The sequence below is a fragment of the Notolepis coatsorum genome (assembly GCF_963971535.1).
Source record: "Notolepis coatsorum genome assembly, chromosome: 10".
Classification (NCBI taxonomy): Eukaryota; Metazoa; Chordata; class Actinopteri; order Aulopiformes; family Paralepididae; genus Notolepis; species Notolepis coatsorum.
In genome coordinates this window covers 41,031,622-41,045,872 of record NC_140174.1, presented here as the reverse complement: position 1 = coordinate 41,045,872, position 14,251 = coordinate 41,031,622, and the positions used below count along the sequence as shown (strand labels likewise).

The 14,251-nt window shown below is 53.3% G+C and overlaps 1 protein-coding gene across 1 annotated transcript in view; it reads right to left on the bottom strand.

Annotated features, from left to right (window-relative positions):
• dock1 (dedicator of cytokinesis 1) overlaps positions 1-14,251 on the bottom strand; it is a gene marked incomplete at its 5' end in the record, with an annotated part of 602,016 nt that overhangs the window by 517,332 nt on the left and 70,433 nt on the right. The gene's annotated exons all lie outside the window — the stretch shown is intronic.

The following is a 14,251-nucleotide window of genomic DNA, read 5'->3' as shown; positions in this document are numbered from 1 at the left end:
CAATGTGTATTAGTATGAACGACCAGCTAAACTGAAAGCAATGTGGAGCGCTGGGCTCGAACAGGCGAGCCCAGCGTCTCTGCATTCGTTGCGAGCGCCTTGCCCACTACGCCACGTAGCCGCCCGTGAGTGAAAACTTTATTTAACAGATTGCAGAATGGGTACAATACAGTACGGCTCAATACACACAATTGTTAAGGGGATGCAGACCAGAGAAAGACGTTTGTCTTGTTTACATCAGGGTCCCCCATTTTCAATACATAGTGACATTTATGACATACACAACATACATGACATCATGACATTTATGGCATAGGGACATACATGACATACAGGCAGGGCTTGACATTAACACCCGCCACCCGCCAAATGCAGGTAGAATTCGGCAGTGGCGGGTAACTCCGTCATTCTACCCGCCAAAGTGGCGGGTGACTTTTTTCTATGAAAAAAAAACATTGTAGTCTACAAAAGGCATCTGCAATAATTAAGTCAATCCAGGTGATACTACATAATACTACAACTCCCATGAGGACTGGGTGCGCACAGTGTGCTCATTAATTGGCCCATCCACTTCGCCTGTCGCGTGCGTCGTGTTGCCTCCGTGTGTGACAGCTGTTAACGTTAATAGCTCAACTGGTTAGTGCGACCGACTCATCCATAGTTTACTTTACAGTTAGCTAACGTTACAATGTGGCGGAATATTGTGAAAAGACCGGGTGAACCAAACCATCAACAAACAAAAAAGAGAAAAGAGAATGAGACCGAAAACACGAACAAAGTACAAGAGGAGGCGGAAAAAAACGGTTGTTCATTGAAAAGTGGCGCTCAGGTCGCGAGTGGCTAGGATATGATCCAAAGCAGAAGTTCATGTTCTGCATTGATTGTCGTATGTATGGCACTTACAAGTCCAAAAGCTTGTCGTTTTTTATTGGCACAACCAATTTCAAATTAGAAACGATAAAGGATGATGAAATATCAAACGGATACATACTCTAGCTACCAAGCGGGCGAAGACTGGTCTGTTAGAGGAGAGTGTTGCAGTGAGATCCCTGGTCTCAATGAAATCGGCTCAGTTGGACAAGTTGAAGCTGCTGTTCCGCAACATTCACGCAATCGGGAAGAAAAGGCAGACCCTTCACCGACTATTTGTGGATGTGCGAGTAAGTATTAAACAAACTAACATGTATTATGTAACGTGTATTATTAAACTAATATTACGGTGTTTGTTAGCTAGCTAGCCACATTCATTTAACATTAAGAAGCATAAGGGCTCGAGACTAACACAGTCCTGGCCACCCTCTCAGTCAAGAGAGCACTCGCAAATATATGCTGCACATTATCACTGCGCGGTCTCTGCCACTGAGTTAGCTCTCAGCACCATGGACAGTCTCTCTCTCTCTCTCTCTCTCTCTCGCTCTCTCTCTCTCTCTCTCACACACACACACACTGAATAGAGGACTAGACATCAAAGCAAATATTGGTAACAATATAGCACAGTGCTCTACAATTTAATTAATTAAGTTTGTACTTCGTTTTTGTAATTACATACTCATTGGCACTACAGTGGCAGACGGCATTGTCCCCACAAAGACGGCGCGGGTTTTCCCAAACCAGAAACCTTGGGTGGACAGCACTATAAGAACAGCCCTAAACTCACGCACCACGGCTTATAACCTGGGCAGAGAGTCAGGAAATATGGAAGAATACAAGGCTTCAGTCTACACTCTGCGCAAGGCTGTTAAACTTGCTAAGAGGACATATGCTGAGAAACTGGAGACACAAATGGCACAAAACGACACAAGAGGCTTGTGGAGGGGACTGAAGACAATAACTGACTACAAAGTCAGCGCCCCCGCAATGGGGAGCGACGACGCCTCTCTAGCGGACAAACTCAACTCCTTCTACGCTCGGTTCGGTGTAGACAGTGTCGCCACTAGCCCTCTGGCTAGTGACGTCACTGGCGCACCGGCTGTTGTGGAGGGGGGGGGGCAACCGCGGGGGGGCGGGGGCGCTCTCTCGTTGTCGGAACACAGTGTGAGAAGAGCATTTATGCAGGTGAACACCAGGAAGGCTGCAGGCCCAGATGGTATAACAGGACGCATACTTAAGTCCTGTGCAAACCAGCTTGCCCCGGTGTTCACCGCCATATTTAATCAATCCCTGGCGGAGTCAGTAGTCCCTGCCTGCTTCAAGATGTCTACCATCATCCCTGTACCGAAGAAACCCTCCCCAACATGTCCAAATGATTACAGACCGGTGGCACTCACCTCTGTGGTCATGAAATGTTTCGAGAGGCTGGTCAAGGACCACATTTGTGCCTCTCTCCCCAGTGATATGGACCCTATGCAATTTGCATACAGGACAAACAGGTCCACTGATGACGCGGTCTCCCAGGTACTGCACAGCACTCTCTCCCACCTTGACCGTCAGAAGGGGGGCTATGTGAGACTGTTGTTCATTGACTACAGCTCAGCGTTCAACACCATAGTCCCCACCAGACTGGTGGACAAGCTGATCGAGCTAGGCCTGAGCTCCGCCCTGAGCGCCTGGGTACTGGACTTTCTGAGTGAAAGACCCCAGGCGGTCAGGGTGGGGGGTCAGACCTCCAACACCATCACCCTGAGCATCGGGTCCCCCCAGGGCTGTGTTCTAAGCCCCCTGCTGTACTCACTCTACACACACGACTGTGTGGCCAAGTTCAGCTCCAACTCCATTGTGAAGTTCGCCGACGACACGGTGGTGGTGGGGCTGATCTCGGACAACGACGAGAAGGCCTACCGGGAGGAGGTTGAGGTACTGGAACGTTGGTGCCAGGACAACAGCCTGCTCCTGAACATTGGTAAAACCAAGGAGCTGATCGTGGATTATAGGAGAGGACAGCGGGAGACACACACACCACTGAGGATTAACGGGGCTACCGTGGACAGGGTGAGCAGCTTCAAGTACCTGGGGGTCCACATCTCAGAGGACCTGACATGGTCAACACACATAGGCACAGTAGTAAAGAAAGCGAAGCAGCGCCTCTACCACCTGAGACAGTTAAGGAAGTTCAGAGTATCGGGGAAGATACTTCAGTCCTTCTACTCAGGAGCTGTAGAGAGCATCTTGACCGGAAACATCACTGCCTGGTATGGGAACAGCACGGCACAGGACAAGAAGGCCCTACAGAGTGTGGTGCGCTCAGCCGAGCGTACCACGGGTATTGCGCTACCTCCCCTGCAGGCTCTATACAACAAGAGGTGCAAATCCAGAGCCTGCAGGATAATGAAAGACCCCCACCACCCCAATAACAGCCTGTTCCAGCTGCTGAGGTCAGGCAGACGCCTGCGAATTCTAGAGACTAAGACGGAGAGGCTTAGGCTAAGCTTCTTCCCCCAGGCCATCAGAGCCTTGAACAATGAACATTGAGAGACACAGAAACTGAACTATCCACACACAAGTACATACACGACACGCACGCTGAGCACGCTCACACACTAGCAGCCACTTTAACACTCATGCCGCACACACGCACACTTATGGCCAGAGGAAAGGCCACTTAAAATAGTATAACATCAGGAACAGTGTATTGCACTACTAAAGCTAACTAGCATGTCCTATATGCTCTGTAAATACTAATGTACAGATACCGAGATGGCACACCATGTACCTGTTTATTGCACTGTTTTATTGGATTCTATTAATATGTTGTACCACTGTATTTTATTGGATTCTATTATATGTTGTACCACTGTATTGCACATCGTCGCGGGCAAGACCAGCCGCATTTCATTGTATACCTGTATGCCGTGACAATTAAAACTCTTGAATCTTGAATCTTGAATTGTTACACAGTGTACTTACCGCATTACACTTCCTTAACATTAACAATAACCCTTTATTCCTAATCCTAACCCTGACCTTATTCCTAGGTATTGAGTCAATTCAATGCAGTAAGTACATTGCAACAATGACTAAGTACAATACTTGTTATACTGTCATTACACAAATGACAGTATGTCATGTCCGACATGTCCGACATCTCCGCCTGGATGACGACCAACCACCTCAAACTGAACCTAAGCAAAACAGAATTGCTCCACCTGCCGGCCAAATCCTCCCCCCTGACCGACCTTTCCATCACAGTCGAGAATGCAGCTGTGACCGCGTCCCCGACCGCCAAGAACCTTGGTGTTGTCCTCGACGACCAGTTGAACTTCTCTGCTCACATCGCAGCGACAACCAGAACCTGCCGATTCCTCCTGAGCACCGTCAGAAGGATCCGCCCCTTCCTGACAAAAGAAGCCACCCAACTCCTCGTCCAATCAACAGTCATCTCCCGCCTCGACTACTGCAACGCACTGCTCGCTGGCCTCCCGGCCACTGCCACTAAGCCTCTTCAACTCATTCAGAACGCAGCGGCCCGCCTGATCTCAAACCTACCGAAGTCGGCCCATGTCACCCCACTTCTTAGGGACCTGCACTGGCTCCCCATTGCTGCACGAATCCGCTTCAAGGCCCTCGACCTAGCATACCGTGCGGCAAAGGGAACCGCTCCCGCCTACCTCCGGTCAATGGTCTCTAACTACACACCCTCAAGACCCCTACGCTCTGCATCTTCTGGCCGCCTCAGACCTACTCCTGTCCAAGCTCCCGGAGGGTCATCAAAGAGAAGCCGCCTATTCTCAGTCCTTGCCCCACAATGGTGGAATGAACTACCCACCCCAGTTAGGACAGCCGAAACACGTCCAATCTTTCGCCGTCGACTAAAGACACACTTCTTCAACCATTATCTGAATTAAAAAAAATAATTAAAAATCGAACCCTAACTAACCGTACTGTCATGCACTTGTCCTAATAAACTAACCTACACTGTAGCACTCAACACTTTGATGAACATTGTTGCTCAGCTGATAGAGTTGTGCCCTTCCTGATGGCTTGTCGTACAGAACTTGTAAGTCGCTTTGGATAAAAGCGTCAGCTAAATGACTAAATGTAAATGTAAATGTAAATAGCTACACAGGAACAGAGCATGTAAAGTGTGACTGTCTGGGTGGGTGGGATGTTCGGGTGGGGACAGATGTTATTGGATTAGATGTTATTTTATCACACACCACACTACTGACACTTTTTGGGTGGGGGCGCGAGTGTGGGGATTTTTGGCTGGTGAAAATGCTGAGTGGCTAGTGACTTTGGAAAACCACTAGCCACAGTGGCTAGTGAGCCAAAAAGTTAATGTCAAGCCCTGCATACAGGTACAGTATATAGTACTGTTACATGTGTGACATATACGATATGCAAATATACAGTACCGTTACCCATAGATCCTAACAGAGAATATACATATGATGGGGAGGAGACTGTACATTAGTGAGTGAGTGAGTGAGTGAGTGAGTGAGTGAGTGAGTGAGTGAGTGAGTGAGTGAGTGAGTGAGTGAGTGAGTGAGTGAGTGAGTGAGTGAGTGAGTGAGTGAGTGAGTGAGTGAGTGAAAATCTGTGCCTGGGATTCACATTCTCCAAAGTGGAGGACACACAGAATGTATGAGGCATGAAACGGTCCCTTTAGCTGTTATCGTGTTCTAATTAACTATTTCACAGCCAAACCCGAGTAAAGTCGGGTTATCTCGCCATGCGTTGAGCGCCAAAACCCGAGTATACTGTATATAGTGGGGAGAGAGAGGAGGAGGCTGGTGGAGAGGGAGAGAGGAGGCTGGTGGGGAGGGAGAGGAGGAGGCTGGTGGGGAGAGGAGGAGGCTGGTGGGGAGAGAGAGAGGAGGAGGCTGGTGGGGAGAGAGAGAGGAGGAGGCTGGTGGGGAGAGAGAGAGGAGGAGGCTGGTGGAGAGAGAGAGGAGGAGGCTGGTGGGGAGAGAGAGAGGAGGAGGCTGGTGGAGAGAGAGAGGAGGAGACTGGTGGGGAGAGAGAGGAGGAGGCTGGTGGGGAGGGAGAGGAGGAGGCTGGTGGGGAGAGAGAGGAGGAGACTGGTGGGGAGGGAGAGAGGAGGCTGGTGGGGAGAGAGAGAGGAGGAGGCTGGTGGGGAGAGAGAGGAGGAGGCTGGTGGGGAGAGAGAGAGGAGGAGGCTGGTGGGGAGAGAGAGGAGGAGGCTGGTGGGGAGAGAGAGGAGGAGGCTGGTGGGGAGAGAGAGGAGGAGGCTGGTGGGGAGAGAGAGGGGAGGAGGCTGGTGGGGAGAGAGAGGAGGGGGCTGGTGGGGAGAGAGAGGAGGCTGGTGGGGAGAGAGAGAGGAGGCTGGTGGGGAGAGAGAGAGGAGGAGACTGGTGGGGAGAGAGAGGAGGCTGGTGGGGAGAGAGAGGAGGCTGGTGGGGAGAGAGAGGAGGCTGGTGGGGAGAGAGAGGAGGCTGGTGGGGAGAGAGAGGAGGCTGGTGGGGAGAGAGAGGAGGCTGGTGGGGAGAGAGAGGAGGCTGGTGGGGAGAGAGGGGAGGAGGCTGGTGGGGAGAGAGAGGAGGCTGGTGGGGAGAGAGAGGAGGAGGCTGGTGGGGAGAGGGGAGGAGGCTGGTGGGGAGAGAGAGGAGGAGGATGGTGGGGAGAGAGTCAAGTCAAGTCAAGTCAAGAGTTTTAATTGTCACGGCATACAGGTATACAATGAAATGCGGCTGGTCTTGCCCGCGACGATGTGCAATACAGTGGTACAACATATAATAGAATCCAATAAAATACAGTGGTACAACATATAATAGAATCCAATAAAAACAACAGTGCAATAAACAGGTAACATGGTGTGCCATCTCGGTATCTGTACATAGTATTTACAGAGCATATAGGACATGCTAGGTAGCTTTAGTAGTGCAATACACTGTTCCTGTTGTTTTACTAGTTTAAAGTGGCCTTTCCTCTGGCCATAAGTGTGCGTGTGTGCGGCATGAGTGTTAAAGTGGCTGCTAGTGTGTGAGCGTGCTCAGCGTGCGTGTCGTGTGTGTGCTTGTGAGAGAGGAGGAGGATGGTGGGGAGAGAGAGGATACTGGTGGGGAGAGAGAGAGGAGGCTGGTGGGGAGAGAGAGGAGGAGGATGGTGGGGAGAGAGAGGAGACTGGTGGGGAGAGAGAGAGGAGGCTGGTGGGGAGAGAGAGGAGGAGGCTGGTGGGGAGAGAGAGAGAGGAGGCTGGTGGGGAGAGAGAGGAGGAGGCTGGTGGGGAGAGAGAGGAGGAGGCTGGTGGGGAGAGAGAGGAGGCTGGTGGGGAGAGAGAGGAGGAGGCTGGTGGGGAGAGAGAGAGGAGGAGGCTGGTGGGGAGAGAGAGGAGGCTGGTGGGGAGAGAGAGAGAGGAGGCTGGTGGGGAGAGAGAGGAGGCTGGTGGGGAGAGAGAGGAGGAGGCTGGTGGGGAGAGAGAGGAGGCTGGTGGGGAGAGAGAGAGAGGAGGCTGGTGGGGAGAGAGAGGAGGAGGCTGGTGGGGAGAGAGAGGAGGAGGCTGGTGGGGAGAGAGAGAGGAGGCTGGTGGGGAGAGAGAGAGGAGGAGACTGGTGGGGAGAGAGAGAGGAGGAGGCTGGTGGGGAGAGAGAGGAGGAGGCTGGTGGGGAGAGAGAGGAGGAGGCTGGTGGGGAGAGAGAGGAGGAGGCTGGTGGAGAGAGAGAGGAGGCTGGTGGGGAGAGAGAGAGAGGAGGCTGGTGGGGAGAGAGAGAGGAGGAGACTGGTGGGGAGAGAGAGGAGGAGACTGGTGGGGAGAGAGAGGAGGAGACTGGTGGGGAGAGAGAGGAGGAGACTGGTGGGGAGAGAGAGAGGAGGAGGCTGGTGGGGAGAGAGAGGAGGAGGCTGGTGGGAGAGAGAGGAGGAGACTGGTGGGGAGAGAGAGGAGGCTGGTGGGGAGAGAGAGAGAGGAGGCTGGTGGGGAGAGAGAGGAGGCTGGTGGGGAGAGAGAGGAGGCTGGTGGGGAGAGAGAGAGAGGAGGCTGGTGGGGAGAGAGAGAGAGGAGGCTGGTGGGGAGAGAGAGAGGAGGCTGGTGGGGAGAGAGAGGAGGAGGCTGGTGGGGAGAGAGAGAGGAGGCTGGTGGGAGAGAGAGAGGAGGAGGCTGGTGGGGAGAGAGAGGAGGAGGCTGGTGGGGAGAGAGAGAGGAGGCTGGTGGGGAGAGAGAGAGAGGAGGCTGGTGGGGAGAGAGAGGAGGAGGCTGGTGGGGAGAGAGAGAGGAGGAGGCTGGTGGGGAGAGAGAGAGAGAGGAGGCTGGTGGGGAGAGAGAGAGAGAGGAGGCTGGTGGGGAGAGAGAGGAGGAGGCTGGTGGGGAGAGAGAGAGGAGGCTGGTGGGGAGAGAGAGAGAGGAGGCTGGTGGGGAGAGAGAGGAGGAGGCTGGTGGGGAGAGAGAGGAGGAGGCTGGTGGGGAGAGAGAGGAGGAGGCTGGTGGGGAGAGAGAGAGAGGAGGAGGCTGGTGGGGAGAGAGAGGAGGAGGCTGGTGGGGAGAGAGAGGAGGCTGGTGGGGAGAGAGAGGAGGAGGCTGGTGGGGAGAGAGAGGAGGAGGCTGGTGGGGAGAGAGAGGAGGAGGAGGCTGGTGGGGAGAGAGAGGAGGAGGCTGGTGGGGAGAGAGAGGAGGAGGCTGGTGGAGAGAGAGAGGAGGAGGCTGGTGGGGAGAGAGAGGAGGAGGCTGGTGGAGAGAGAGAGGAGGAGGCTGGTGGGGAGAGAGAGGAGGAGGCTGGTGGGGAGAGAGAGAGGAGGAGGCTGGTGGGGAGAGAGAGGAGGAGGCTGGTGGGGAGAGAGAGGAGGAGGAGGCTGGTGGGGAGAGAGAGAGGAGGCTGGTGGGGAGAGAGAGAGGAGGAGGCTGGTGGGGAGAGAGAGGAGGAGGCTGGTGGGGAGAGAGAGAGGAGGAGGCTGGTGGGGAGAGAGAGGAGGAGGCTGGTGGGGAGAGAGAGGAGGCTGGTGGGGAGAGAGAGAGGAGGAGGCTGGTGGGGAGAGAGAGGAGGAGGCTGGTGGGGAGAGGGAGAGGAGGAGGCTGGTGGGGAGAGAGAGAGGAGGAGGCTGGTGGGGAGAGAGAGGAGGAGACTGGTGGGGAGAGAGAGGAGGAGGCTGGTGGGAGAGAGAGGAGGAGACTGGTGGGAGAGAGAGAGAGGAGGCTGGTGGCGAGAGAGAGGAGGAGGCTGGTGGAGAGAGAGAGAGGAGGAGGCTGGTGGGGAGAGAGAGAGGAGGAGGCTGGTGGGGAGAGAGAGAGGAGGAGGCTGGTGGGGAGAGAGAGAGGAGGAGGCTGGTGGGGAGAGAGAGGAGGAGGCTGGTGGGGAGAGAGAGAGAGGAGGCTGGTGGGGAGAGAGAGGAGGAGACTGGTGGGGAGAGAGAGGAGGAGGCTGGTGGGGAGAGAGAGGAGGAGGCTGGTGGGGAGAGAGAGGAGGAGACTGGTGGGGAGAGAGAGAGGAGGAGGCTGGTGGCGAGAGAGAGGAGGAGGCTGGTGGGGAGAGAGAGAGAGGAGGCTGGTGGGGAGAGAGAGGAGGAGACTGGTGGGGAGAGAGAGAGGAGGAGGCTGGTGGCGAGAGAGAGGAGGAGGCTGGTGGGGAGAGAGAGAGGAGGAGGCTGGTGGGGAGAGAGAGAGGAGGCTGGTGGGGAGAGAGAGGAGGAGGCTGGTGGAGAGAGAGAGAGGAGGAGGCTGGTGGGGAGAGAGAGGAGGAGGCTGGTGGGGAGAGAGAGAGGAGGCTGGTGGGGAGAGAGAGGAGGAGACTGGTGGGGAGAGAGAGGAGGAGGCTGGTGGGGAGAGAGAAGAGGAGGCTGGTGGGGAGAGAGAGGAGGAGACTGGTGGGGAGAGAGAGGAGGAGGCTGGTGGGGAGAGAGAGGAGGAGACTGGTGGGGAGAGAGAAGAGGAGGCTGGTGGGGAGAGGGAGAGGAGGCTGGTGGGGAAAGAGGAGGAGACTGGTGGGGAGAGAGAGAGGAGGAGGCTGGTGGGGAGAGAGAGGAGGCTGGTGGGAGAGAGAGAGGAGGAGGCTGGTGGGGAGAGAGAGGAGGCTGGTGGGGAGAGAGAGGAGGAGGCTGGTGGGGAGAGAGAGGAGGAGGCTGGTGGGGAGAGAGAGGAGGCTGGTGGGGAGAGAGAGGAGGCTGGTGGGGAGAGAGAGGAGGCTGGTGGGGAGAGAGAGGAGGAGGCTGGTGGGGAGAGAGAGGAGGCTGGTGGGGAGAGAGAGGAGGCTGGTGGGGAGAGAGAGAGGAGGAGGCTGGTGGGGAGAGAGAGGAGGCTGGTGGGGAGAGAGAGGAGGCTGGTGGGGAGAGAGAGAGAGGAGGCTGGTGGGGAGAGAGAGAGGAGGAGGCTGGTGGGAGGGAGAGGAGGAGGCTGGTGGGGAGAGAGAGAGGAGGCTGGTGGGGAGAGAGAGAGGAGGAGGCTGGTGGGGAGAGAGAGCCAATAAGAGGTTCAGACTCAGATGCCTCTGGTGATGAAAATGCAGACAGGGAGAGACCGAAAGAAAATAAAACGTTCTACTTTCAACTACAAGGGCTAACAGTCCCATGTTTGCAGTATGAGGGGAAAGCTATGCTCTGTGTATTGTAGGCAACGTGGCACGTCCATTACAGGCAACTCTAAACTGTAAACTTCAAGTTGCACACAGTAAGCCCCACCTGACAACTGAGACATTTGGAGCCCTATGTGTCTGTGGTGTGTGAGAACGGGAGTGTGTGTATGCATGTGTGTGTGCGTGTGCCACAGAGACAGTGAGAGGCAGACAGGCACAGAGACAGTGAGAGGCAGACAGGCACAGAGACAGTGAGAGGCAGACAGGCACAGAGACAGTGAGAGGCAGACAGACACAGAGACAGTGAGAGGCAGACAGACACAGAGACAGTGAGAGGCAGACAGACACAGAGACAGTGAGAGGCAGACAGACACAGAGACAGTGAGAGGCAGACAGACACAGAGACAGTGAGAGGCAGACAGACACAGAGACAGTGAGAGGCAGACAGGCACAGAGACAGTGAGAGGCAGACAGACACAGAGACAGTGAGAGGCAGACAGACACAGAGACAGGGAGAGGCAGACAGACAGGCATGGGCGGCGGGTGTATAAGGCTGGGGCAGGCTGTGCCTTCCCAGACCAGTCGACACATTATTTTTATTTATTTAAAAAAAAAAAAAAAAAAAAAAAAGTGCCTTTATTTTTTTTCCCTGTGTACCTGTGTGTGTGTGGGGGGGCTGGGGTCCGTCAATGGATAGGTGTGGTGACACTTAACATTCCAGACGGCCTGAATACACTGAAGACTGGCAGGAGCACTCATTCAAGGGTACTATGACTATGCTTGCACCTCATGGTACCAAAGCACCTCAAAGGCACACTAAGGAGAATAGGCTGGTTTTCAACACAGTTAAATTTTTCAGGAACACTGTCTTTTCATCTCAACCTGTTTTCTTATACAAACAAATTGTCAGATGCAGTCAGGTTCATTCTTATTTTACTAGGTCAGCTGATGATGGACAGATTATGTTACCACGTCCAAAATCAAATGCTTTAAAGAGGACTGTTGTTTATCGTGCCATCAATCATTGGAATAACTGCCCAATGAACAAAAGTAAATTGAATAGTAAAGTGTCTTTCAAATACCACCTGAGAATGCACTACTTAAATATGTGAGCAAAATATTCTGATTCTAATGAACATGGTTAAAAAAGAACTTGTCAACAACATCCCTGCAGAACTCTAACACCATATGCTTGCCTGTACCTAATATGTAGAATTATTGTTTGTTTGTACATTGTCTGTACATGTCTGATGTAAATATTTAGCATTTATATATAAATAATATTGGGCATACTGCAGAATTAGGCAGCCTGTCTGTGTGTGTGTGTGGGGGGGGGGGGGGGGGTCGCCCCGACGGAGGTGTCAATGGGTAGGTGTGGTGACACAGTTGACATTCCAGACCGCATCCAGTACTGTCTGTACCAATCACATCGCACGCACCCGTTTGTATAAACATTATACAAACATTATAAACATAATTTAGCTGCTGCTGATGCATAATGAATGAATGGTGAGTTGTTTAAAATGACAACATACATGTGTTAATTATTTGATTTGATTGATCCGAGAGACCGAGAGAGATTGCTCCAGAGCATCTCAGAGCATTACATTTTCAACTCGACCTATTAACGTGAACTGCGAACCACAAGGCACCAGCGCCAGCGGCCGCGACTGTTGAAATGTATATAATATATATGCGCAGGCTGCTGGCTAGTGTGTGTCTTGTGCTGCAGCCGGCTCGCTGGCCGAGGTGTCAACGACGAAGGTGTCAATCTGTGGCAGCGTTTAACATTCCAGGTATACAGGCAGTAACCAATCACGCATAGGCTCAGGTTAAATAATGTGGCCAATCACATCATTCACATGATCATCCTGAATCTGATCCCGCAGGCAGAGTAAAGCAAAGTTAACATCTGTGTTCTGAATTTCAGCCCGCCGATCGCTTTGTAGAGAAGCGAGGAGGCATAACTAGCGATCACCTGAGGCTGTATGTTGTTTTATCTTGGCAAACAAGGGCTTGCTCTAAGAGGACATGATGAGAGTCCGAGTTCATCAAATCGTGGAAACTTTTTAGAGCTACTGTATGTACATTGTTTTCAAAGCATGATGAGATCTAAATTACGAAAAACGTTCACTTCATTGCAACTTGTGATTCAATTCTCACCAAGACGAAACGTCGCATTTATCTGCATTAAGGTAAGACAATGGTTCATATAGTTATTGGATGCCTTCATTTGAACACTTAATTTGCACTATATATAAATGAGTGGGGCTCGCTGTAGTATAGCCTAGTAGTGTGTGTGTATATGAAATCAGAACCTGGACAGTTTGCGTGAAACCGAAAATAAAAGGTCAAATTTTTTTCGCGCTACGAGCGAGGGGCGTTCCCAATACAGCCTACCTAGACCATAAGCCCATCCGCCGCCTATGCAGACAGGCACAGAGACAGTGAGAGGCAGACAGGCACAGAGACAGTGAGAGGCAGACAGACACAGAGACAGTGAGAGGCAGACAGACACAGAGACAGTGAGAGGCAGACAGGCACAGAGACAGTGAGAGGCAGACAGACACAGAGACAGCGAGAGGCAGACAGACACAGAGACAGTGAGAGGCAGACAGACACAGAGACAGTGAGAGGCAGACAGACACAGAGACAGTGAGAGGCAGACAGGCACAGAGACAGTGAGAGGCAGACAGACACAGAGACAGTGAGAGGCAGACAGACACAGAGACAGGGAGAGGCAGACAGACAGACAGTGAGAGGCAGACAGGCACAGAGACAGGAGAGGCAGACAGGCACAGAGACAGTGAGAGGCAGACAGGCACAGATACAGTGAGAGGCAGACAGACACAGAGACAGTGAGAGGCAGACAGACAGACAGTGAGAGGCAGACAGGCACAGAGACAGTGAGAGGCAGACAGACACAGAGACAGTGAGAGGCAGACAGACACAGAGACAGGGAGAGGCAGACAGACAGGCACAGAGACAGTGAGAGGCAGACAGGCACAGAGACAGTGAGAGGCAGACAGGCACAGAGACAGTGAGAGGCAGACAGACACAGAGACAGTGAGAGGCAGACAGGCACAGAGACAGGAGAGGCAGACAAGCACAGAGACAGTGAGAGGCAGACAGACACAGAGACAGTGAGAGGCAGACAGACACAGAGACAGTGAGAGGCAGACAGACACAGAGACAGTGAGAGGCAGACAGACACAGAGACAGTGAGAGGCAGACAGACACAGAGACAGTGAGAGGCAGACAGGCACAGAGACAGTGAGAGGCAGACAGACAGACAGTGAGAGGCAGACAGACACAGAGACAGTGAGAGGCAGACAGGCACAGAGACAGTGAGAGGCAGACAGAGCACAGAGACAGTGAGAGGCAGACAGACAGCACAGAGACAGTGAGAGGCAGACAGACACAGAGACAGTGAGAGGCAGACAGACAGCACAGAGACAGTGAGAGGCAGACAGAGAGACACAGAGACAGTGAGAGGCAGACAGACACAGAGACAGTGAGAGGCAGACAGACACAGAGACAGTGAGAGGCAGACAGGCACAGAGACAGTGAGAGGCAGACAGACACAGAGACAGTGAGAGGCAGACAGACACAGAGACAGTGAGAGGCAGACAGACAGCAGAGACAGTGAGAGCAGACAGACACAGAGACAGTGAGAGGCAGACAGACACAGTGACAGTGAGAGCAGACAGACACAGAGACAGTGAGAGGCAGACAGACACAGAGACAGTGAGAGGCAGACAGAGCAGCAGAGATCAGATGAGAGGCAGACCAGACACAGAGACAGTGAGAGGCAGACAGACAGACACAGAGACAGTGAGAGGCAGACAGACAGGCAG